This window comes from Adiantum capillus-veneris, chromosome 11 (genome assembly GCF_014529385.1).
Source record: "Adiantum capillus-veneris isolate H3 chromosome 11, ASM1452938v2, whole genome shotgun sequence".
Lineage (NCBI taxonomy): Eukaryota > Viridiplantae > Streptophyta > Polypodiopsida > Polypodiales > Pteridaceae > Adiantum > Adiantum capillus-veneris.
The window spans coordinates 60109838-60137229 of record NC_140941.1 but is presented as its reverse complement, the minus strand read 5'-3'; the positions used below and the strand labels follow the sequence as shown (position 1 = coordinate 60137229).

At 44.6% G+C, this 27392-nt stretch overlaps 1 protein-coding gene across 3 annotated transcripts in view; it reads left to right on the top strand.

Annotated features, from left to right (window-relative positions):
• Positions 1-3227: 3227 nt before the first annotated feature.
• The window catches only part of LOC147447308 (uncharacterized), an 86408-nt gene continuing 62243 nt past the window's right edge, over positions 3228-27392 (top strand). For 2 of the 3 annotated variants that reach the window (XM_086523146.1, XM_086523144.1), the window contains exon 1: positions 3228-3412. The gene's annotated coding sequence lies outside the window, so the exon portion shown is untranslated. The remainder of the gene's footprint in view (positions 3413-27392) is intronic. The other variant, XM_086523145.1, reaches the window with a different exon arrangement.

Genomic DNA, 27392 nt, shown 5'->3' with positions numbered 1-27392 from the left:
CATCCAAATCATGGGCAAGATGCTCTATCAGAGCCTGGTTAGCCAATGTATCATTGTAGATTGAGGTCTTTTCTTCCATGTCCTTTTTTGTGGTGTTTGCCAAGTTTTTCAAATCTTCACAATTCAATATTAAGTTTCCATCAAGATCAGATATTTCTACTAGGGATTGGTAGGTGTACTTATCCAAGATAGATTGTTTTAAAACTATATGCACTACTTTTTGACTATTTAGTGGTATGATCTTCTAATCCAAGTGCCTCTTCTCTTATCCTTGGTCAACTTCCATTTATATGCACTCAAAGTTGAGTTTTGGAGTTTCAGCAGTTACTTGTTGTTGAAGTCCCTTGTTGATAGACTTTTGGTCCTGTTCTTGTTTACATTCCAGATTGAGCAAAATATCTTTAATGTGAAGATTTTCTTTGAACCTTTGTTCTTCAGATAATCTCCTTTTCAAGCTTAGCCTTCAAACGAGTGATATTAGATTGTATGATAGAGCTTTGGGCGTCCATGATCTAACCTATATCATTGACTACGGTGTTCCATCCTATTTGGATTGTGGCTACGCAACCATCAATCACAATCTTTATCTCTATCATGTCAGTTCGGTAGGTGAGGACATGCATCTTATATGGTATAGTTAACTTCCCAAATGTTTCCATTATGAGAGTGCCCACCATTTTGTTCTTTCGCAAAGCCTGCAACCTATCTATTAATGTTTCCATAACAATAGAGGTTACCTCAATGGTTTGTTCAAAAGTTGTGGCATGATCAGAGTTCTTCGGCTATTTAGTGGCAGTCTCTAGTGGGGATCCTGATAGCACAAATGCTTTATGTGTTGAAGTTCCTAGGACTTTACCAAATATTGACTCTGTAGTGTCGAGAATAGTTGATGCCGCAACACCTTGCTTGCTCCGAGACTTGAACCGGTCCCAAAATTCCTTCGTCAATTTTTGCTTCTTAGGTGTTGATATGGATATTCCAGCTTTGGTCTATTCCATGTCCTTCTTTGTTTTGAGTGTCACCATAGAAATATGTTCTATCTAGGATTGTAGACCAGTAGTCTAGTCCTTAGGTGCTTTGCCTCCACTGTCTTCAACATAGAAAACCGAACATTCACATGCACCGATATAATGGTTGCTCAATAAAAAATTGCTAGACATACCATGCTTTGAATAGATATTGGGTTTGTACTTTTGTTGTTTGGGTCATTACACTATTAAATACGATGGAACTCAGATTGATCACCACCTTAGTGATCATTGTTCTAGTCAAAAGCATGCTGAACATCTTTCTAGACCCATATGTGGGGTTGTATTTTAAATTGATAGCTATAGCAGAAAATTTGTACGTTGCTTTGTGTTCCAATGCTAGGACTAAAATGCCTTGGCCATCATCTTTTTGCTTCTTCCTGGCTTGAGGAGTTTTCTTTAGAAAACTACTAATCGTGTCTCCTGTGCACGGCTGGCGTTTTGAATCAAAGGGTAGTCTGAAAACATGGAATAGCGCTGCAACAATTATACGAAGAGTCCAACAATTGATTGTGACCATGCATGTATCTGAGTTGAAAGTATCAATGACCTACTTGATGATTGTAACATCAAATGGTATCCAAGTAGCTTCGACTTCCATCTCCATATCCCATATCTTGAATAGTGCTCACTCATTTAGTTGAAACATGTACTTGCTAATATTCTCATGAGGTATAGAACATTGGGCTATTGCTGAGGCCACAACTGCTAAAATCCTTCAATTTTTTGAGCTTTCTCATTGAAGATAGCCTTCATGGATTGAGAGCTCAATATTCCTCTTTTCCCCATGACGAAGCTCTACTATAGGATCTATGTAGATAATGAAAACTCGCTTGATGAATATGGTGATGCAAACCACGAATACGTAGGTGTATCAGGATGTGCAATAGCTAGAGAAGGCGAAGATGATGCAGGAGGAGGCTTTGTAGTTACAATGTCTGGTTTATTCTTTTGATCTGACTTTTGATGTGTTATTGTTCTTTTGTTTCTCCTACTACCATCACTAGCATTGATATAACCTTTGCTTTACCCTTGTTGTCTAACTTTTGAGACCCATGTGGACAAGAGCATCTTTAATCCTCTTTGAATGCCTCCTCCTTGACTAAGCAGAGTGCTGAGAGCCCCCAAGCCCTTCAGTATCTCTCCAATAAGGGTTGGTATCCATCTCCTCATTTCGGCAGTCAAGTACACCATCAGGTCCTGACTCCAATTCTTCAGCCATCGTGCTGATGTGGTCTTGATCCTCAGCAAAGACTATAGTAGGTCTCATGCCTCTTGTTGCACGTCTGGATGGCATTGCAATTATTCAGGTAACTTCAAATTCCAACTAGGAGATAGGTTCCTTTCAAGAGCTTGAGCTCACCACCGTGATCACGAAAATTGAATGAGCTAGTTACTTCTGACAGCTGTTTCAGGTTGGAGATTTAAAGTTAGATGTCAGATCAGATGGAGAATTAGGTTCATATTACAGACAAGCATGGAAATAATATGTGAACTAAAATAAAAGCACAAAGTCAGATACTAGACACAAGAACTAAAGCCGGCAAATTCAGATAATGGAAGAAAGTACAATCAGGACCAAGTGCTGATTACAGTAGAGCTAATTGATAGTAAGAGAAACAGGTCGGCAAGTACAATGACTCAAAACTGACTAGTGATGTCAAAGTTTTAGGATTGATCCCGTAAAGATCGACCCTCAAAATGAAGTAGTGGGTCCTATTTATAGGTACCTGGATTGGGTTATGACTGGCTATACATTGTTAATTGAAAAGTACCAGATCCGACTACGTAATTCGACTGTATACAAGTGCTCGACTAAGGCCTGCCGCTCCCACCATCTACAAGGAAAGGACCTAAAAATAATGATTAGGGAGTGTCTACCTGTTTTGGACAAGCAACGTCATTGAGTTCACAAAAACTAGATAGACTGAGATCAACAAGATTAATTTTATAGTTTCATACTTGAATGCCACTTGTACTAGGATGAGTTGCCTAGTTGAGAGTGTTATCAACTTTCGCTTCTATGGAAATGCATACTTACCTAATTTGTGATGGATTTATTTGGTTGAGTAAAAGGTCCCAATTTACTGCAAATAAAACATAAAACTTGTCTCGATTGAGTCTCATCCCCGCCTTCCCTCCCCTCTCTCTACTCCTACACATTAGCCTAATTCAAATGCACTCTAGTTGAATTTTTGGAGGTCTTTTTTCGTGGGGCAATCACGTGTGAAATGTAAAGAGCGTTCAGTGGAAGTCTTTTGCTGCACTACGCATTCAGTGCAGTGCCGCACACCATTTGAGCTTTCCAGCACTTCTTTTTCTGTGCTATCAGAACTCATTCGACGCCAGCTTCCTCTTCATCGCGCAGGCCGCTGAAGTTCGAGGTAGGGTTTTGTAGTCTTGGTGCCCTTTGGGGGGGGGAGAGAGAGAGAGAGAGAGAGAGAGAGAGAGAGAGAGAGAGAGAGAGATATTTAACCTTGTAGGAACAATCCCAAAAGACCTCAAAGATCTTTTCGACCATCTTGAACTACCTGCAGCTCAAGAGGGAGATTTCATTCATCTAGTTTAAGAGGTGTCTGTACAACCCCTTTGCATCTAGTATACCAGATGTTTGGTACAACCCCTTTCCATGCAATGTAACGTGCTCCTTTTTCTCTTTGGCCCTGGGGTTTAAGAAGACATGAGAGGAGACAAACAAAATGTGAGAGGGAGAGGATGATGCACGAGCAATAAAAACGCAATAGATTGCTCATACAATTGGATAAGGACAATGAGAGTACCTCTGTACGTCCCAAATAGTGGGAGGAATATGTACACTAAACATTGAACACTCGGAGGCACACAACCAATCTAGTCATCAAATCTAATTTTGAACCGTTGATGCTTGATGATCACTATCTAGCCATCTCATCCTTTTGGAACTTTTGATGCACTAAGATTAATATCTAGGCATCTCATCTAGATAGAACTATTGATGCACTAGGATCACATTTACATCTTTTTCCACAACAAGATCTTAGACTTAAACTGAACTATTTAGTCATCACATCCAGATTCCAGATTGCATTGATCTCTAGCAGATGTCTTAGATGCACTAACTTCATCATATCAATTTGATTTAATCATCAGTATCACTCTTGTCAGCGAGTAGAGAAAGTGTTGCAAACATTTCACCTCTCGCGCTCAAACAAAGACATGTTTGTAAGAGTATGTCAATCAGTTAGTTCTTAAGGAATTTCCAACCACAAACCCAAAACTTATGGTAGGAGTACATACTGGTAGGCTTGATAATAAACTACCTCGATACCTGCCAAGATTCCGCGTTGCTTACCACTTAGGAGATTGTTGTCATATCCTCATAAAAAGGAAGAGGGGAGACAGTGGACTCGAACTCATCACCACCACACAATTACCCTTCTGATGATATCACATAACCAACCAAGCAGCTGTGTCGAGGTGTTCCAAAACGGCAATTCATGTATGAAAAAAATCTTGCAAGCGGTCTTCCTTATGCTCTGCCCACAACACTGACATGCGCGTCCCATGCCATGCTTGTCTCGCCTTGCTTGCACGCCCATGTGTTTGACTGTTGCACAACCATCTGGGTGCTCGTCGCGCATTCCATGCTGCTACGCCACTTGCGACCATTATTTTCTGAGATTCGGCTTATTAAGCCTTTTTCCAAAATGGGTACGACATACTTATGGTTAACTTACATATTATTAAATCACTTAGAAGAGTATTGTCAGCGTGTCCACCCCTGTCACAAACTATTGGGGTGCTAACCATTGAAGACCAAGAGGGTCAAGACTCCCTAAGCCTAACCCTAGCCAACTTGCAAATCCTGGCCGAGGAGCCTAAGCCCTAAACCCTAGTAGAAGCAGGAGAAGAAGAAGTTTTACCAACTCACTGAAGTTGGCCGAGTGGCCTAAAGACTAAAGAAGGTTTGGATTTTAATCCTAACCTAACTCAACTTACAGGAACCGGTTGAGGGGCATGAATCCTAAAATAGATCACACACACACACACACACACAAACTCTAATTGCGTGGAGGTTGATGATGTGGCATGCTGTATGGAATTCTGCAAGTTGCGTTGTAGGATGGTGACGTGGTAGCGCTGTACAGAGAGTCCTTTGGGTGCTAGCTTTTGGACTAGATACTTTTAGACTTGATGCTTTTAATGTATTGCTTTTAGATGAGGCCAAGGGTCTTTAAATAAGTGGGTTGGGTTATCTCTCTTGCATTCTACTAGGAGGTGAAGCAAAGGAGAGTTCTCAGAGTTCTACAAGGTCAGAGCAATATAAAGAATTACCAAAAGGGGCCCCATCGTTTGGGGCCATTGTAGTCTGGGAGTGCAACTCCGTCATTCAACGTCTCATGTGGATTCTTTCTCTCTCTCTCTCTCTCTCTCTCTCTCTCTCTCTCTCAGTTTTGTGGCTTGAAGTGCTAAACGTCTGTTAAAGTCTGTTCTTTTAGTTGGCACGTGGTGCCCGTCCCGTTAAGTGGTATCAGAGCTTCAGTCGTGTGCTTTTCGAAAAGCATACTTGTCCTCCCAAGAACAGACAGAGCAAGGTGTCGTTTCTTGATTCCACAGAGTACCTACAGTTTCTCCTCGACCAGCTTTGCGACATTCTCTCGAAGCATCCTCAAGAGAATCTCTCGGTTTTGCAGAGCTTTCAACTGCACTTGAATTACATGCTTCCTCCTCTGTTGCCTTAGGCTGGTCCTCCTCCTCCGGCACCAGAAAGCACAAGGGCTTCTAATCGAAAACCAACTCAATCTTTGATTCCGATCGGGGGAGTGTTGCAGGCTTAGACACTCCAAGTGAGAAAATCAATAGCAACATACGAACAAAAACTTCAAACTCACTGGAGAGAGTCGACACGGCACGACGGTGTATTTACACCACTCTGTTGCTTCACGTAGGTCCACGACATACTTATACGGCTAGTATGTTTCTGGGCTAGCCACCCATGTATAGGTTGCACCTTTGTCCGACCGCCCATATTAGGGGCGGCCGCCCGCTCAATATGGACTCCCTTGGGCACTCGTATATATGGGGCTAGGGGGGTTCGCATTATAGATATCATCTGATCATTGTACGGGTCCTCTTGTTATGGTAGTCATGGGGGGCTGATCGCCCCCTCTTCCACACACGAGTGTTTCTCTCTCTCTCTCTCTCTCTCTCTCTCTCTCTCTCTCTCTCTCTCTCTCTCTCTCGCTTCCGCACATGCGCACTCTCACATGGTATCAGTCGCCAGAGTTTGGGGCGCATCACCTTCAACAACAAGTTCTTGTCACAAGACGGGGACCACGTGCCAATAGAAAAGAACAGACTGAACAGACTTTTAGCACTTCAATAACAACTGAACTGAAATAGAGAGAGATGACACGTGACACAGAGTGGCGGAATTCCACCCCAGAGAGTATTGGCCCCAAACCTTGGTGCCCCCTTCGGTATTTCTTTATATTGCATCATCAAAGTTTGTCAAGCCGGTACTCCAGACTCTGCACCTTCTCCAGGAAGCATGCACGGGGACCACGTGCCAATAGAAAAGAACAGATTGAACATACTTTTAGCACTTCAATAACAACTGAACTGAAATAGAGAGAGGCGACACGCGACACGGAGTGGCGGAATTCCACCCCAGAGAGTAGTGGCCCCAAACCTTGGCGCCCCTTTCGGTATTTCTTTATAGTGCATCATCAAAGTACAAGCCGGTACTCCAGACTCTGCACCTTCTCGAGGATGCATGCCAGAGTGTCACAAAGTGATGACGTGGCGGATAGCAAAAACCCTAATTTCTGCCAAAAACCCTAATTTTCGGAAATGGCGGAGGTTGAAAAAAAAATTTTTTATTTAAAAAAAAGAAAGATGAGCGATGCGAATTTCGCTTTTGAAGAGAATGCTTGTTTTTAACAAAAAAAAGGAGAACTTGAGAGAGAAGAGCTTTTGAGTTCTTATGCTTTTTATTTTAAAAGCTTTTGGGGCTCTGCTTTTGGGCATCCCTTGTACCTTTAAATATGTGGAGAGGGCATCACTTCTCAGAGCATCTGGACGCAGAGTCTGAGAGTGAAACCCTAGCCACTCTCTTGTACTTTGATCTGATTAATATAAAAAGAAATACCGAAAGGGGCGCCAGTCTTTGGGGCCAATATCTCTAGGCACGGAACTCCGCCGGGCCAGTGCAAATCTATTGTGATCTGTGAATTGTTTTGAAGTGGTTATTTGGTGTTGTCGTGATTGATGCTTGACTTGGAGTGTCCAAGTCTGTTACAGTGGTATCAGAGCACGGGCGATTTCTCTTCTACGGGAAATTCGATCCCCGATTTTTTTTTTTCCGCGGCACCTATGGCTTCAGGCAATGATCAGTCGACTCCCTCTGCATCTGGAGATGCGGGCAGGGATCACCACGAAGATTCCGGCACGGAGTATGGCCCGCCTAGGCCTACTTAGGCGGAGCAGCAAGAGATGGAGTGTCGTCAATTGATTGGCGATGCAACAAAGATGATGCTCAATTTTGCCAAAGACCCGAAGATGGCAAAATATATGAACTAGACCTCTTTGGAAGAGGTACAGATGGAGTGGCAAAGAACCACAACACCACTCGCGAAACCCGCTCTCAAGAAATCTTCTGCCTCCAAGAAATATACGGAGAAGGAACTGGAGAACGTGGTAGATGCACGGATTGCTCAGCTTTTCGACGTGCAAAAGAAGGACAAAAAGCATGGCAAAAAGCAGAAGGAAGGCACTGACTTCCTGGGATATTTGGGTCGTCGGTTGACATTCGACAAGGCAAAGAAACTGAAGAAGCGCGTCAAGTTTGAAGGCCTACCCAGTTCTTCTTCTTCTTCTTCTTCTTCTGACAGTTCTTCTAGCTCTTCAGACTCGAGCGAAGAAGACAGGAAAAGCAAAAAAGCGAAGCAAGAAACAAAGCTTCGAAAAGGGCAAGAAAAAGGCAAAGAAGGCTACATCTCGCCCAGAGACTGACAGTTCTACTGAGGACTCGTCTACAGACAGCTTAGATTCCGATGACGGAAACTTTTATGCGAACAAGAAGAATTTTTTTTACCAAAGCTAACCAGTATGACTTTCTTGAAGATAAAAGCAAGAAAGTCCGAGAGTTTAAGGAAGGTGGCCACTCGATCAAGTTTGATACTTTTTCAGGATACTCAGATGCTTCAAGGCTTTGTCTTTTATATAGCAGTTTGACATCGCTTTCGCAGGAGGACGCTATTCAGAGCACTCCAAGATTCGGAGAGCTGCCTCTTACTTTAAGGGGAATGCTCGTACTTGGTGGTCCACGCTTCTTTTAAACAAGACTGTGCCAGTTAAATGGCTGAAATTTAAGAAGCTTTTTATTTCTTCTTGGTTGACGCAAGAATATGAACGAGATGTACGAGCTGCTTGGAACCATCTTCGGATGACCAAGAAAGATACAATCAATGCTTATTGTGAAAGATTCTAGAGCTCTTTTCTACCCGCCTCTTCATTCAAGAAGATCTCGTTCAGAGAACAGATTGAGCGGTTTACCTTGGGTCTACCTACAGAGATCCGAGATCACTGCTTGGAACAGAAGTCAGCTTCTATCAAGGAGTTGAGGAGTCATGCGAAGCGGGGCTTTGCCATTCACTCTGGCAGTCTGACCTACCCCACATATGAGGCCATGACACAATGAGCCGAACAGACTTCTGGGAATGAAAGTAGAAAGAAAAAGAGAAACCCAGTGAAAAAGGATGCACGACCCAAGCTTACTCTTGAGGAGAGAGCTCGCTTCATCAGAGAGGGGAAGTGCTTTGGATGCGGGGAACATGGACATATCTCCGCGAAGTGCCATAAAAAGGCACAGAAAGAACAGAATGATAAAGACGACGACAGGCCTGAGAGTTCGAGAGCAGCTGAGGAACGTGGCAGAAAAGGCAAATAGAAAAGCAAAACTGGTACCACATGGCGTGGGACTTGCACCGAAAGAAATGAATGAAAGTACAAACTTTGCCGCTTTTTGGGGCAAAGTGAAGGATTTGGAAGCTCTTTTGAAGGAGCCAAGGCCAACTTCTTTTCACTTGGAATTGGCGAGTCGATTTGGAATTACGCCCGACAGACTGGCGCCACAGGCGGAGGTAGTTTGACTGGCACCCGGATGGGATGTTGCCATTACACCGAGCATTGGCAAACTTCGTTTGCAATGACAGGGGTGTTCAGGGCACGTGAGTGACGTTCTACTCGGAATCCCTTGGTACCACTAGAACTACGCTGTGGTTGACTACCGGGCCGAGAAAGCGACTTTGATAAATGAAGGGCTTAGAGATTGTACTTGATGAACTTTAGTTTCTTACTCATTCTTTTGGGAGAGAACTGAACGATGGATAAAGGTTGAATATGTTTTGACCTGATCAAAAGAACGCCAAGATTTTCCTCCACACTCATGCCGATTGCTTTTCAGAGGGCCTGAAGATCAAACCATTGATCTGATACCTGGAAGCACGCCACCGAATCGGCCACCTTACCGTGCGAGCCGAGTACAGAATGATAAGATTATGAACCCAATGAAAGACCTCTTGGAAAAGGTTCTTGTCCAGCCTAGTACTTCACCGTATTGCTCTCTAGTGTTGTTGGTTTTGAAGAAAGACGGATCTTGGAGAATGTGCATCGATTATAGCACTCTCAACGAAATCACCATCAAGAACATATTTCCGATTCCTAGGATCGATGATATACTCGACAGGTTACACCCGACAGGTTACAGGGATCCTCGTGCTTTAGTAGGATTGACTTGAAGAGTGGACATCATCAGATTAGGATAGCGCCAGGAGATGTCTACAAGACAGCTTTTCAGACGACTTTTGGGTTATTTGAGTTTTTGGTGATGCCTTTTGGCTTAACCAATGCTCCTGCGACATTTAACCGAATGATGGATAAGATTTTTCGAGAGTACAGGCTATTTGTTGACACTTTCTTTGACGACATCATTGTTTTCTCCAAGAATGAGGCAGAACACAGAGATCATCTGCTTCAAGTCTTTCAGGCATTACGAGATCACACGTTAGTGATTAATGCAAAGAAAAGGTCAATTTTTCCTACCAGAGATACACTTTTTGGGACACATTGTGTCAACAGCAGGAGTGCAAATGGACCCGGCCAAGATAGAGACTATCCGTGATTGGCCCGATTTGAGGAATGTCCATGAAGTTAGAAGCTTCTTGGGATTGTGTTTGTACTACAGGCGGTTCATACGAAAGTTTGCAGAGGTTGCTTCCCCTTTGCATATCTTGACACAGAAATGAGTACCTTTCTCGTGGGGATCCACAGAGGTGACTGCCTTTCAGACCTTGAAAGAGAAATTGACTACAAGACCTGTTTTGACTTTGCCAGACTTGCAAAAGTCATTTGAAGTATATTGTGATGCTTGTGGTCGTAGTCTGGGTGCGGTCTTGATGCAAGAAGGCCATGTCATTGCTTACGAGAGCCGATTGTTCTCTAGGCCGGAGATGACAGCACAGATATATGAGAAAGAGCTTTTGGTAGTGATCCATGCTCTTACCGAGTGGCGGCACTACCTATTCGGAGCGGATTGTCTTTACAGACCATCAGAGTTTGCACTACTTCTTGTCACAGAAGCAGCTTTCGGAAAAGCAGATGCGGTGGGCGAACATCTTGTCACAGTTTCACTTCCAGATTCTCCATGTGCACGGACAGAAGAATGTGGTGGCAGATGCTTTGTCTCGGAAGCCGTTGGTTCTGGCTATTTCCGCGATACATCATAGGAGCTTCGAGGATATGGTCGATCAGTATATCACAGATACAGATTTTGCAAATATTTTAACACGGATACGGGATGGGGAGACAGAGCTGGATACTCCCTTCGGGAAGGCTACTTGATGAAAAAGACTATGTTGTGCGTTACACAACCGTTGAGGAAAAAGGTCATGACTGAATGCCACTGTCCACCTTTTACGAGTCACTGCGGCATTGCTACCACCATGAAGGGGGTAGAGAGATACTTCTTTGGGCCGAGACTCAAAAAGGATGTGGAAGAGTTTGTGCGTAGTTGCTTAGTATGCCAGAAGGTCAATTTTGACAGGCATAAGGCACAGGGATTGTTAAAGCCTTTACCCATACCTACCTGCCCCTGGAAAAGTATTGAAATGGATTTCATTTTTGATATCCCGATTACACAGAATGATCACGATGATTTTTCGATTACATGGCACGTCTAAGACGATTGTCTCTGACAGAGACCCCAGATTTATGAGTTTGTTTTGGAAGGCAATTTGGGAGAACATTGGCACGCAGTTGCAGTTCTTGTCATCGTTCCACTTGCAGACTGACGGGCAATTTGAGATTGGCGATTCAGTGATTTTAGATTTATTGAAGTCTTGTATATCGGATCAGAAGACTCAATGGGGGTGGAATTTGCCTACAATAACACGATACACTCTTCGACGGGGAAGACGCCATGTGAGATTGTTGAAAGTGCTGCGAAGGTTCCATCCTTCCTGAGCACGAAAGATTAAATATCGGAAGCGAATGAATATTCGCGAGATTTGGATACTGCTTTTGCCAAGGTTCGCGAGACTTTGCAGGAGTCTCAAGAACAACAGAAAAAGGCAGCGGATCGCCATCGTCGCGACTTGAAATTGAAGGAGGATGATTGGGTGCTCTTACGTTTTGAGAAGGCACGCCTACGAAAGAAAAAGGGAAAGGAGAGGCTTTTTCCAAAGCTTAGTATGCGATACTACGAACCTTTGCAGATCACTGACAAGATAAATGATGTCTCCTTCCGATTGAAACTGCCAGATACTTGGAGGATTCACAATGCATTGCATGTGAGTCTCTTGAAACCTGTTAAGGGTGATGTGCCTGATGAGCAACCCGAAGTGGAAGAAAACGAGGAGATCCTTGTTCCTGAACAGATTTTGGCACATAATGATACGAAGAAAGGTAAAGTCCGAAGGCGGTTCTTGGTTAAGTTCAAGAACTTTCCTGCATTTGATGCGAAGTGGATGGAGGAGGAGGACCTAGCAGATACTCCTCGGATTGTGAAACTTTACGTCGATGTTTTGGTTTAGCATAGTCTACTCCAAACGGAACCCAGAAATTCAGCTTGGCCGAAGATCTGGTGCAGTGGGATGCACAAGAGGGGAGTCACTCCACTCCTTTGTCAACAGATGCCTTGATTTAGATACTAGAGTCACTGACGTCTCTTTGAGCTTCAGGGATACTGAGAGCTGACAGTATTCTGCTGGATAACTTTATGAAATGGAATTCCTGATAATGATACTGATTTGTTCTTGACTTCTTGTGAGTGCAGGAACTGATAGCCGAAATGACTGCAGCATTTTGGTTTGATTGATCTCGAATAGACATGGTTGCAATGGGGTTAGTCAATCGGACATCGTTGAGGTCCCGATTGGACCTAGATGTGATTGCTAGCTACATTGCCGATAAATCATGGTCTAAGATCTGAATGAATGTTGAATGTCATGTGATGTCCTGTGATGTCGTGTGATGTGACTGTCGATTTTGTACATGTGCTAGATGTGTGTTCCTAGTACGTATGTACTAATAGTCAGTGTCTGCTAAGACGGTTTATGGCTTCTGTCGGTTTTGCAGGCGTAATCGCGGTCGATTACAATGCTTTCAAGAGGGGGGTATGTCACAAAGTGATGACGTGGCGGATAGCAGAAACCCTAATTTCCGGAAATTGTGGAGGCTGAATTAAAAAAAAAAAATAAAAAAAAAATTGATGCGACGCGAATTTCGCTTTTGAAGAGAATGCTTTTTAACAAAAAAAAGGAGAACTTGAGAGAAGAGCTCTTGAGCTCTTATGCTTTTTATTTTGTAAGCTTTTGGGGCTCTGCTTTTGGGCATCCCTTGTACCTTTAAATATGAGGAGAGGGCTTCACTTCTCAGAGCATCTGGACGCAGAGTCTGAGAGTGAAACCCTAGCCACTCTCTTGTACTTTGATCTGATTAATATAAAAAGAAATACCAAAAGGGGCGCCAATCTTTGGGGCCAATATCTCTAGGCACGGAACTCCGCCGGGCCAGTGCAAATCTATTGTGATCTGTGAATTGTTTTGAAGTGGTTATTTGGTGTTGTCGCGATTGATTCTTGACTTGGAGTGTCCAAGTCTGTTACACAGAGAATGAGCCCTAATCTCATATTTAAAGGCCCTTGGCCTGAAAAGCAGTTACAATGAAAAGCCTTTAAAACTCAAAAGCTTCTAGTCCGAAAAGCAATGCCAAAAGCTGCCAGCGTAATTTACAAAAATCTGTACAGCTTGCCACGTCATCAGCCAACGCAAAACGCGGAAATCCGTACAGCCTGCCACGTCATCATGTCAGCGCAATTTTCGGAAATCGCCGTACAGCTGCGACGTCATCAGATTTTGCGCGTGTATGTGTAAGTCTCGCTTTATTTTAATCCCTTTATGTCACTGGGGCCCCATCGGACAGGATCCCCATAAGTTGGTAGGACTTCTTCTTCAGTTACTTGTTTTTCTTAGGGTTTAGGCCCCTCGACCGACATCTGCAAGTTGGCTCAATTCTTTAGGCTTTGACACGTCAGCAATTTGTTACATTTCCCCTCCTTTTAGGAAAACATCAGCGTTTCTGCAAATGTGCCTGCAAGAGGGGGTGGCGCCAACATGTGGACTACTTCCATCGCGAAGGAATGCTTTGCCACCTGCGTTTTTGCAAGCAACCATCAGATCTGCTATTTCTACTGCCAGTACTCCGCCTTAAATATGTGCCTTGGGGCCTCACTCTAGTATTTTAGGTCTTGGAAGCAGAGCACGAATCTCTCGACGGTTGTATCTTTTGGTTTAGAGTTTTCATGTTACTGCTTTTGGCCAGATAAGTGCCATGGCCTCTCTTCTCAATAGATGAGCTCGGGAGCACTGCGAGAGAGAGGACCCTTGGACATTGTACTCTTGCAAAGTAATAATAAAGAAATAGTGGAAGGGACTCCAATCGTTGGGGCTAGTGCAACTCCGCTCGGAACTCTGTCGTGTCGTGTCGACTCTCTCTCTCTCTCTCTCTCTTCCCCCCCCCCCCCCCCGCCCTTTCAAGTTTAGTTGAGTTATTTACAGTTCTCACGTGTGTTGGTGTTACAGGTGTCACGTGACACATCCGACCCTATTTGTCCGTGGACAAGCTACATCATGACAAGGGTTGAGTCAGTCTAGTCAGTCTAGATTAGCAAGTGTTCTGGCACTTTTTTGAGTCTGTTCGCAGACAGTGCATGCCCAGGCACTTAGTGTAGATGCATATCCTTTGGTTGCACACAGCATGATCATAAGCATTCCCATCAGAATCCATCAGAATCCTTCAGGGGAATTTTCCAGTGCATTTAACCTATTTTCCCTATTTTTGACATTTTTCACTTATTTATTAAGTGACTTTTGTTAGGAATTGAGTAGGGCAAATTGGGTAAGATAATATATAAGCAAACCTAGGCTAGCACTAATTGGCAGAAGAGCAAGGAGAACACAGGTCGCAGGTTCCCCCTCTCTCTCTCAGCAAGATATTGGTGGCGTTTTTCCTCCAAGCAAGATCCTCAGCACCCTAGCGTTTTTCATCAGAAACCTCATCGCTGTTAGGTGCAGCGGAATGATTGTTTGCTCTTTGCTCAAGATGAGTGCTCCGAACTGTGCTCAAGGTCCCTTTTAGTTCTTATGGAAGGGAGAGCCTTCCGTTCTTAATGGAAAGTGCTATGATCACAAACAAAGTGAATGGACACTGTGCGTGCAAGTGTATGAGACTGAGAGATAGAGACAGAAGAGAGATACAACACCAGAGACGTTGTAAAACCCTCCTCCGAAGGCCCCACTCTCGTCGGCGAGAGTGGTCTACTTATTGATTGCACAAAGTGGTACAATGACGATGCAATGGACTGATGCAACCAGGGACTATGCCGATGACGACGACGACGACGACTTTAGGGCTGAAATCTGTGGTCTTCTAACTGCTGAATTTCGGGGCTGTTTCGGTGGCTGAAAATCACCGTTTGGCTGCGGTTTTATGGGCTGAAATTGGGGATCTTTTGCAACCAACTGGGGCTGATTCTACTGCTGTACCATAAGCTGAAAACGCTGCCTTTTCTGTCGTGGCAATGGCTGAAAATGAAAAACGCTGATGCCTTCGTGTTGCTAGCAAAAATGCTAGACTGATCTGGTGCTGCAAAGCAAAAACGCTGATGGGCTGATTTGGAAAACACTAGCAAAGCTGGGATTGCCGGCGATGATGGGGATCTGCAGTCGCTAGGTAATGCTGGTGAGGCTGGCGATCAAGCAATGCTAGAAAACGCCAGGTCTGAGGGTAGGCGAGGATGGACAATCCAAAAACGCCAAGGGGTCTTGATGGTCCTTGATGGGTTCTGTTGAGAAGACGCCTGTTGAGCGGGGAGCTCTTGCTGCCTCTTCTGCCATTTAGTGCTAACTTGGGTTCGCTTATATGTTTTCTTAGCAAAATTGCCCTACCTACTTTTGTTGGAAATTCCTTAAAAATAATAAGTGAAAAATGTCAAAAATATGAAAAATAGGTTAAATGCACTGGAAAATTCCCCTGATGGAATCTGATGGATTCTGATGGGAATAGTGATGATCATGCTGTGTGCAACCCGAGGATATGCATCTATACTAAGTGACTGGGCATGCACGGTCTACGAATAGACTCACAAAAGTGCCAGATCACCGCTAATCTAGACTGACTGGACTGACTGAACCCTGATCAGGATATGCATCTATACTAAGTGACTGGGCATGCACGGTCTACGAATAGACTCACAAAAGTGCCAGATCACCGCTAATCTAGACTGACTGGATTGACTGAACCCTGATCATGCTGTAGCTTGTCCACGGACACATAGGGTTGGATGTGTCACGTGACATCCCCTCCTTTTCAAAGTGAGGTACTGGTACCGAACTGTATGGCGTTGAGGGAGATCGCCAATAGCATCCGGAATCTTGGAAGGGACTCTTCGCCGGCCCACTCTGATGTGTGGGTCGTGCGGTACTTGAACTTCATAAAGGTTTGCAACGCTTGCTTCTTTGGGCCGCGCCGAAAGCGACAAAGTTTTCTGTGGCTCCTTCAATGCTTGAACTTCGTCGAGAGTCATGCTTCTTTCTTCTTCAAGAATCTCCATGGCTGAAAATTCCTGAAACCATTTCCAACACAAAATCATGAACATACCCATTCCATGTAAAGTTAGTGGAAAAAATCGTGTCTTCTCAAAAGACTGTGCATGCAATGTAGCTGAACAACGAGACGGAGTGCCAAACTGTTCACTACACACGCGCAAACAATGAGATCAAATTTTTCTCTTATGATCTAGAGCAATCAACTGTGGCAACACACAATGGAAATGCCCACGCTTGGTGCTCATACTTCCATGTGCTCGTTCGGAAACTGTGTCATGCCAAGGAAGAGACATGGAGTGTGACTTCCATGAATGCATACTTTTCAGCTTTTCATGAAAAATTCGCATACATCGTGCTCATCCATGAGAGAAACGTGCTCAACATAGAATATGTCATGCCTAGGGAAAGGGATCACATAAAGATGTTGACTAAAATACAGGAAACGATCACGAATGAAACACTCGAACAATGCGTGCGTATCAATCATGCGAACACATAATACTTCCTGTGAGGGTTCTTTGGACCTAGGCTCGAGAGCCAAGATCGATTCTTCCTGAATGATCGAATCGTCCTGTGGGGGTTCTTTGGTCCTCGACTCGAAAGCCAAGATTGGTTCTTCGTGATTGATCGAATCTACAACGAGGTTAGCTTCGCTAGAAAAAGCATCCACTAACACATCATCCTTGTGAGTAATCACATCATCTTCATGCAACTCATCATGCTTGTGAGAAATCACATCTTGATCATGCAAATCATCATGCTTGTCATTGTCAATCAAATCATCATGCTTTTCACAATCATGCAAATCCTGTGTGTCATGCTTTGGAGAAGAAGAGACTGAGAGAGTCTCCTTTTCCCAAATCTCTTGCATCTGTGCCTGAACTTGAGAAAAGAGTCGCCAGAACTCTTTGTTGTGTCGGTCGCTCTGTTCTTTGAGGGCTTTGTTCTCACGATCAAATTCTGCTTGTCTTGCTTTGTTCTCTCGATCAAATTCTGCTTCTCTTGCTTTGGCTTCCAAGCGTGCTTGCTCGCTCTCACGCGCTATGGCTGCCATTCTTTCTTGGTACTTACGCTCGATGGCTACGATTCTTTCTTTGCTTTCTAACTTCCTGTCCATCATCCTCTTGTCGAAAGCCTCCATAGGAGTTAGTGCAATCCTTGTTGTAGATGGGAAAGGAGGAGGATCAGAAAAACCTCCTGGTGGGGAAAATTCTTCTTCGCCTCTCTCATGCTCATCACCTCCAAGCGAAGTATCCATTCCGCTTCGAATGATGACCATTCTCAAGTCGTGGGTTTTTGTGGTCTTGGGTTCTTAAGTTCACGAGGAACTTGGGTTCTTGGGGTTCTTGAGTTCTTGAGGTTTTCTTTCGCTTGCAAATCGCGTTGGAGAAGGATCTTCTCTTCACCCGAGTTCTACCCCTTTCTGCGGGCGCATCCCTTGGCGGCCTTGCGCTCATACCAAGGTTGCTTTTTCCCACCTCACGTTGATTGGCCGGCCGCTAAGTGCACGGTCCACTCTCAATGAGTGAAAAGAGACACAAGGGGAGGCTGGACAAGCCCTTCTTTCTTGGGATTCCTGTCACTCTTCAACAAAACACGATTAGGGATCTACATGCCCAAGCGAACTTGGGTTCGTGCGACCTCATCAAGCAAAAAAAAATTCTTGTGGTTCTTGTGGCTCTTTCCTTGAGTGATACAGAACACTGCCAAAGCTCTGATACCAATGTTAGGTGCAACAGAATGATTGTTTGCGCTTTTCAAGATGAGTGCTCCAAACTGTGCTCAAGGTTCCTTTTAGTTCTTATGGAAGGGAGAGCCTTCCGTTCTTAATGGAAAGTGCTATGATCACAAACAAAGTGAATGGACACTGTGCGTGCAAGTGATGAGACTAAGAGATAGAGAGAGAAGAGAGATACGACACCAGAGACGCAAAACCCTCCTCTGAAGGCCCCACTCTCGTTGGCGAGAGTGGTCTACTTATTGATTGCACAAAGTGGTACGATGACGATGCAATGGACTGATGCAATCGGGGACTATGCCGATGATGACGACGACGACGATTTTAGGGCTGAAATCTGTGGTCTTCTAACTGTTGAATTTCGGGGCTGTTTTGGTGGCTGAAAATGACTGTTTGGCTGCGTTTCTATGGGCTGAAATTGGGGATCTTCTGCAACCAACTGGGGCTGATTCTACTGCTGTACCATAAGCTGAAAACGCTGCCTTTCTGTCGCGGCAATGGCTGAAAATGAAAAACGCTGATGCAAAAACGCTAGACTGATCTGGTGCTGCAAAGCAAAAACGCTGATGGGCTGATTTGGAAAACGCTAGCAAAGCTGGGAATGCCGGCGATGATGGGGATCTGTAGTCGCTAAGTAATGCTGGTGAGGCTGGCGATCAAGCAATGCTAGAAAATGCCAGGTTTGAGGGTAGGAGAGGATGGACAATCCAAAAACGCCAAGGGGTCTTGATGGTCCTTGATGGGTTCTGTCGAGAAGACGCCTGTTCAGCGGGTAGCTCCTGCTGCCTCTTCTGCCATTTAGTGCTAACTTGGGTTTGCTTATATATTTTCTTAGCAAAATTGCCCTACCTACTTTTGTTGGAAAGTCACTTAAAAATAATAAGCGAAAAATGTCAAAAATATGGAAAATAGGCTGAATGCACTGGAAAATTCCCCTGATGGAATCTGATGGATTCTGATGGGAATACTGATGATCGTGCTGTGTGCAACCAGAGGATATGCATCTATACTAAGTGACTGGGCATGCACGGTCTACGAATAGACTCACAAATGTGCCAGATCACTGCTAATCTAGAGTGACTGGACTGACTGAACACTGATCATGCTGTAGCATGTCCGCGGACACATAGGGTTCGATGTGTCACGTGACAATCGCCATGGAGTTCTAGCACCCTGGCGTTTTCAGCCCACAGTAGCATCGCCATAAGATCTAGCCATATAGCGTTTTTAGCAGTCAACCATCATTGCCACAGATCCAGCATGCTAGCATTTTTCAGCCTGCATACTCAGCCCTAAATCAGCAATTTGTACAGCCATTTTCAGCCTAAAACCAGCTTTTGGAAGAGCTTAAAACCAGTGGTTTTGGGACAACAGATTTCAGCCTTCTGGCGTTTTTGGACAGAAGAGGAAGCACGCAGTTTTTCAGCCATAGAGTCGGTCTCGTCATCCCCGTCGTCGACATCGACATAGCCCTAGACTTGCATCGGTTCTCATTCATCCACTTGTACCAGTTTGTGTAATCAATAGTAGACACTCTCGTCAACGAGGGTGGGCCTTCGGAGGAGGGTTTTACAACGTCTCTGGTGTCGTATTCTCTTCTCTCTCTCTCTCTCTCTCTCTCTCTCTCTCTCTCTCTCAGTCTCATACACTTTCTCGCATAGTGTCCATTCACTTTGTTTGTGTTCATTGCACTCTCATTTTAAGAACGGAAGGCTCTCCCTTGCATAAGAACAAAAGGAACCTTGAGCACAGTTCGGAGCACTCATCCTGAGCAAAGTTCAAACATTCATTCCGCTGCACCTTACATTGGTATCAGAGCTTTGGCAGTGTTCTGAATCACTCAAGGAAAGAACCACAAGAACCACATAATTTTTTTTGCTTGTTGCGGTTGCACGAACCCAAGTTCGCTTGGGCGTGTCGATTCCTAATCGTGTTTTTGAAGAGTGACAGGAATCCCAGGAAAGAAGGGCTTGTCTAGCCTCCCCTTGTGTCTCTTTTTACTCATTGAGAGCGGGCCGTGCACTTAGCGGCCGGCCAATCGACGTGAGGTGGGAAAAAGTAACCTTGGTGTGAGTGCAAGGCCGCTAAGGGGTGCGCCCGCGTAAAAGAGCAGAACTCGGATGAAGAGAAGATCCTTCTCTAACACAAATTGCAAGCAAAAGAAGAACCTCAAGACCCTCAAGAACTCAAGACCCTCAAGAACCGAAGAACCCAAGACCCACAAGAACCCAAGTTCCTTGTGAACTTAAGAACCCACAACTTCAGTGCATGGTCATCACCCGAAGCGGAATGGAGATCGGGCATGAGAGTGATGGGCAAGAAAGTACTGAAGAAGAATTTCAGCAACAGGGAGGTTTTCGTGACCCTTCCCCTTCGCCATCTATGCCAGGAATTGCACCAAACCCCATGGAAGGTTTGGTTAAGTCGATGATAGACATGATGGCAAAGCAAGAGGCGACTCGCATTGCCGCGGAGCGTGACCGCCAAGACAAACATGATCGTGATCACTTGGCGGCCGAGGAAGGAAAAGAAAAGAAGCGGCAAGAAAGGCCGACTTGGTGCAAGCTCGCTTGGCGGCCGACACAAGAAGGGAAGCTGCCGAAGAAAGAAAGGCTACTTTGGAGTTAGAGCGTGAGGCCCAGAGAGAACAATGCATGAACGACTTGGTACTATATGTCCTCACCTCGAAACCCGAACCGGCCAAAGAAGTTGGTGGTTCATCAAGTGGCACAAGCCGAGATTCGGACTCCAACAACCCCGTCACCGAGAAGTTGACGTTCAGTAAGTACGATGGTAAGATGGATGCTAGTGTTATTCATTCTTGGTTGCATCAATTTAATGCTTATTTTGCGACAACTAAGAAGACAGGAAATAGCAAGGTTTTGACGGCAACTATGTATCTTGTCGGTGATGCCATCAATTGGTACCACGCATGGCAAGAGGCACAGCTAGCCGCGCACCTAGAGGAAGTCGACGGAGACGCGTCCCTTTCCTTCAATTGGGCCGACTTCCAAGACAAGCTTAAGGCGCGGTTTATGCCTCCTCAGTACCTAGCACGATTAAAAGAAGATTGGCACAATCTCAAGCAACATGGTATGCTAGTCATGTCTTTTTCTAACCGTGTTTTGCAGCTCGGCACTCAATTACGCAAATCAGATGATGAGCGTAAAGCGGCATTCCTTTTTGGGTTAGACGAATATATCAAGTTTGACGTAGAAGTCTTCGATCCAATCGATCTCAACAAGGCGGTAGCGATTGCTCTCGCACAGGAGACGAAGCACAACAAGGGAAAGCCTAAGGAGAACAAGACTTCCACAAGTACCTCTCAGGCTTCTAAGAACCCTCAGAACGGTAAGAACGGTAACTCTTCTAACCAATCTTCCAAGAGTCTCTCAGAAAAGAACTCTCACAATGAACCTAAGGGTAAGGCTAACACAATTGCTAAACCTAAGCTTACTCTAGATGAAAAAGTAGCACAAGGAATTTTAGGAGGATACATCACGTCCGAAGAGCAAAGCACTTATTCTAAGGAAGGTCGTTGTTTTCATTGTCACATGAAGGGTCACATAAAAAGAACATGTCCTAAGCTTGACTCTAATGAATCTAAAGAATCCACAGAACCCACTTCCTCTGTCAATGCAATCAATGACAACACGAGTGTGCCCCAAGTTTCTTCTGACCCTCCCATTGATGAGTCTCTCATTAAAAGTTATGATCATATAACGGGGCAGCGTTTTGTCATATTGTTTGACCCAGGTAGTATGCATGATGTGATCAATCCCTCTCTTGTTGGGAGAGCCTGCTTAGAGGTTAGTCAGAAATCTCCTCTCGAGGTCTCTGGCTTTGCTTCTGGTATGGACTCTCTCATCACGAAAGAGTGCCTTGATGTGCTGTTTACAGTCCAACAAGTTGCTTTCCGTAGAAAATTTTTTGTCTCTCCTCTCTCAGGATGTGATATGATTTTGGGCATTCGATGGTTTCGTGAGCATAACCCTTTCATTGATTGGGCGGAAAATATGTTCACTTTCAATGCCAAAAGTGACTCTCCCATTGTCATTCATGGAGAGCAAGTTGTTCATTCTCCCTCTCTCATTGCTAATGTGCAAGCAAAGATTGAACGGATTCACGAGAAGGAGACTCTCTCAGTCTCTTCTTCTCCAAAGCATGACACACAAGATTTGCATGATGATTTGAATGATAATGATGAGCATGATGATTTGGATGACAATGACAAGCATGATGATTTGCATGATCACGATGTGATTTCTCACAAGCATGATAATTTGCATGAAGATGATGTGATTGTTCACAAGGATGATGTGTTAGTTGATACTAAGCTAACCTCATTGCAGATTCGATCAATCACGAAGAACCGATCTTGACTCTTGAGCCTAGGTCCCAAGAACCGCGTCAGGAAGAACCGATCTTGGCTCTCGAGCCTAGGTCCAAAGAACCCTTACAGGAAGTACTATGTGTTCGAATGATTTGTCCGCATGCATTGTTCGAGTATTTCATTCGTGATCGTTTCCTGTATTTTCGTCAGCGTCTTTATGTGGTCCCTTTTCCTAGGCATGACATATTGTATGTTGAGCACGTTTCACTCATGAATGAGCACGAATGTATGCAGATTGTTCAAAAAAAGCTGAAAAGTATGCATTCAAGGAAGTTGTATTCCATATCTCTTCCTTGGCACGACACCGTTGTAGAAAGATCACATGAAAGTATGAGCACCAGGCATTGGCATTTCCGTTGTGAATTGCCACAGTTGATTGCTTTAGATCAGAAGAGAAAGATTCGATCTCATTGTTTGCGTGTGTGTGGTGAAGGGTTTAGCACTCCGTCTATTGGTTCATCTACATTGCATGCACAATCTTTTAGGAAGACAAGTTTTTTTCCACTCACTTTACATGGAATGGGTATGTTCATGTTTTTGTATTGGGAGTGGTTTCAGGAATTTTCAGCCATGGAGATTCTTGAAGAAGGAAGAAGTAGGCCTCTAGACAAAGTTGAAGCATCGAAGGAGCCCCAGAAGACTTTGTGTCACTTTCGGCGCGGGCCAAAGAAGCAAGCGTTGCAGACCTTTATGAAGTTCAAGTACCGCACGACCCACACATCAGAGTGGGCCGGCGAAGAGTCCCTTCCAGGATTCCTGATGTTATTTGCGATCTCCCTCGACGCCATACAATTCGGTACTAGTACTTCACTTTGAAAAGGAGGGGATGTCACGTGACATCCGACCCTATGTGTCCGTGGACAAGCTACAGCATGACAAGGGTCCAGTCAGTCCAGTCAGTCTAGATTAGCAAGTGTTCTGGCACTTTTGTGAGTCTGTTCGCAGACCGTGCATGCATAGGCACTTAGTGTAGATGCATATCCTCTGGTTGCACACAGCATGATCATAAGCATTCCCATCAGAATCCATCAGAATCCTTCAGGGGAATTTTCCAATGCATTTAAAACCTATTTTCCCTATTTTTGACATTTTTCACTTATTTATTAAGTGACTTTTGTGAGAAACTGAGTAGGGCAAATTGAGTAAGATAATATATAAGCAAACCTAGGCTAGCACTAATTGGCAGAAGAGCAAGGAGAACACAGGCCGTAGGCAACAGGTTCCCCTCTCTCCCTCTCAGTAAGATTTCCCCCCTTGGTGGCGTTTTTCCTCCGAGCAAGATCCTCAGCACCCTAGCGTTTTTCATCAGAAACCTCATCGCCATGGAGATCCAGCACCCCGCACCCTGGCGTTTTCAGCCCACAATAGCATCGCCATAAGCTCTAGCCATAGCGCGAAGAACGCAACGAAAGAATTGCCATACAACAAGAAGCGACTCGCATTGCCTTGGAACGCGAGCGCGATGAACGAAAAGAAAGGAAAGCACAGTTCGGAGCACTCATCTTGAGCAAAGTTCAAACATTCATTCTGCTGCACCTTACATTGGTATCAGAGCTTTGGCAGTGTTCTGTATCACTCAAGGAAAGAACCACAAGAATCACAAGATTTTTTTTTTGCTTGTTGCGGTCGCACGAACCCAAGTTCGCTTGGGCGTGTCGATTCCTAATTGTGTTTTTGAAGAGTGACAGGAATCCCAGGAAAGAAGGGCTTGTCCAACCTCCCCTTGTGCCTCTTTTCACTCATTGAGAGCGGATTGTGCACTTAGCGGCCAACCAATCGACGTGAGATGGGAAAGAGCAACCTTGGTGTGAGCGCAAGGTTGTGTGCCCGCCGAAAAGAGCAGAACTCGGGTGAAGAGAAGATCCTTCTCGAACACAGATTGCAAGCGAAAGAAAACCTCAAGAACCTCAAGACCCTCAAGAACCCAAGAACCCAAGACCCTCAAGAACCCAAGTTCCTCGTGAACTTAAGGACCAAAGATCATAGTGCATGGTCATCACCCGAAGCGGAATGGATACTTCGCATACAGGTGATGAGCATGGGAGTGGCGAAGAAGAGTTTTCCCCACCAGGAGGCTTTCCCGACCCTCCCCCTTTCCCATCTACGCCACGAGTTGTACCAAATTCTATGGAGGTGATGGTCAAGTTGATGATGGAGATGATGGCACAACTAGAAAGAAAAGCAGAACGATAGGAAGCCAAGGACCGCGAGCGCGAAGAACGAAACGAAAGAAATGCAATACAGCAAGAAGTGACTCGCATTGCCTTGGAACGCGAGCGCGGAGAACGCAACAAAAGAATTGCTATACAACAAGAAGCGACTCGCATTGCCTTGGAACGCGAGTGCGATGAATGAAAAGAAAGGAAAGCACAAAGACAAGAGGAATCTGCAGCAAGACGAGCGGCCTTGGAGGCCAAGCGTGAGGCTCAAAAAGACCTCCGCACTCAAGAATTGGTTCGATAAGTACTTGCCTCGAAGTCCGAACCAGCCAAAGATCGTGGGAGTTCCTCAAGTGGCGCAAGCCACGATGCGGATTCCAACAACCCAGTCACAGAAAAGTTGACTTTCAGTAAGTATGATGGTAAGATGGATGCTAGTGTTATTCATTCTTGGTTGCATCAATTTAATGCTTATTTTGCGACAACTAAGAAGACAAGAAATAGCAAGGTTTTGACGGCAACCATGTACCTTGCCGGTGATGCCATCAATTGGTACCACGCATGGCAAGAGGCACAGTTAGCCGCGCACCTAGAGGAAGCCGAAGAATTCACGCCCCTTTCTTTCAATTGGGCTGATTTCCAAGACAAGCTCAAGGTGCGGTTTATGCCTCCTCAGTAGCTCGGACGATTGAAGGACTATTGGGCGCTCTCAAGCAAAATGGTATGCCGGTTATGTCTTTCTCTAATCGTGTTTTGCAGCTCGGTACCTAATTACGCAAGTTGGATGATGAGCGCAAAGAGGCATTCCTTTTTGGATTAGACGACTATATCAAGTTTGATGCAGAAGTCTTCGATCCAATCGATCTCAACAAGGCGGTAGCGATTGCTATGCACAGGAGATGAAGCACAACAAGGGAAAGCCTAAGGAGAACAAGACTTCCACAAGTACCTCTCAAGCTTCTCAGAACCCTCAGAACGGTAAGAACGGTAACTCTTCTAACCAATCTTCCAAGAGTCTCTCAGAAAAGAACTCTCACAATGAACCTAAGGGTAAGGCTAACACAATTGCTAAACCTAAGCTTACTCTAGATGAAAAAGTAGCACAAGGAATTTTAGGAGGATAGATCACGTCAGAAGAGCAAAGCACTTATTCTAAGGAAGGTCGTTGTTTTCATTGTCACATTAAGGGTCACATAAAAAGAACATGTCCTAAGCTTGAATCGAATGAATCTAAAGAATCCACAAAATCCACTTCCTCTGTCAATGCAATGAATGATAACACAAGTGTGCCCCAAGTTTCTCCTGACCCTCCCATTGATGAGTCTCTTATTAAATGTTACGGTCATATGACGGGGCAGCATTTTGTCATATTGTTTGACCCAGGTAGTATGCATGATGTGATCAGTCCCTCTTGTTGAGAAAGCCCGCGTAGAGGTTACGGTCATATGACGGGGCAGCATTTTGTCATATTGTTTGACCCAGGTAGTATGCATGATGTGATCAGTCCCTCTTGTTGAGAAAGCCCGCGTAGAGGTCAGTCAGAAATCTCCTCTCGAGGTCTTTGGCTTTGCTCCCGGTATGGACTCTTCTGTATAAGATTTTTTCTCTCTCCTCTCTCAGGATGTGATATGATTTTGGGCATTCGATGGTTTCGTGAGTGTAACCCTCTCATTGATTGGGTGGAAAATACGTTCACTTTGAATGCCAAAAGTGACTCTCTCATTATCATTCGTGGAGAGGAAGTTGTTCATTCTCCCTCTCTCATTGCAAGTGTGCAGGCGAAGATTGAACGGATTCAGGAGAAGGAGACTCTCTCAGTCTCTTTTTCTCCAAACCATGACACACATGATTTGCATGATGATGGTTTGAATGACACGCATGATGATTTGGATGTTAATGATGAGCATGATGATTTGCATAATCAAGATGTGATTTCTCACAAGCATGATGATTTGCATGAAGATGACGTTATTGTTCACAAGGATGATGAGTTAGTTGATTCTTTTTCTAGCGAAGCTAACCTCGTTGCAGATTCGATGAATCATGAAGGATCGATCTTGGCTCTCGAGTCAAGGTCCAACGAACCCCTTTAGGAAGGACATATCTTGGCTCTTGAGCCTAGATCCAAAGAACCCTCACAGGAAGTACTATGTGTTTGAATGATTCGTCAACACGCCTTGTTCGAGTGTTTCATTCGTGATCGTTTCCTGTATTTTAGTCAGCGTCTTTATGTGATCCCTTTTCCTAGGCATGACATATTGTACGTTGAGCACGCTTCACTCATGAATGAGCACAATTGTATGCGGATTGTTCATGAAAAGCTGAAAAGTATGTATGTAAAGAAGTCACATTCCATGTCTCTTCCTTGGCATGACACATTTGTAGAAAGAGCACATGAAAGTATGAGCACCAAGCATGGGCATTTCCGTTGTGAATTGCCATAGTTGATTGCTCTATATCAAAAGAAAAAGATTCGGTCTCATTGTTTGCGTGTGTGGTGAACGGTTTGGCACTCCGTCTATATGTTCATCTACATTGTTTGAGGAAGACAAGATTTTCTCCACTCACTTTACATGGAATGGGTATGTTTATGGTTTTGTGTTGGAAATGGTTTCAGAAATTTTCAGCCATGGAGATTCTTGAAGAAGAACGAAGCATGACACTCGACGAAGTTGAAGCATTGAAGGAGCCACATAAGACTTTGTGTCGCTTTCGGCGCGGCTCAAAGAAGCAAGCGTTGCAGACTTTTATGAAGTTCAAGTACCGCACGACCCACACATCAGAATGGGCCGGCGAAGAGTCCCTTCCAGGATTCCGGATGTTATTGGCGATCTCCCTCGACGCCATACAGTTTGGTACCAGTACCTCACTTTGAAAAGGAGGAGATGTCACGTGAAAGCTCTGACACATCCAACCCTATGTGTCTGT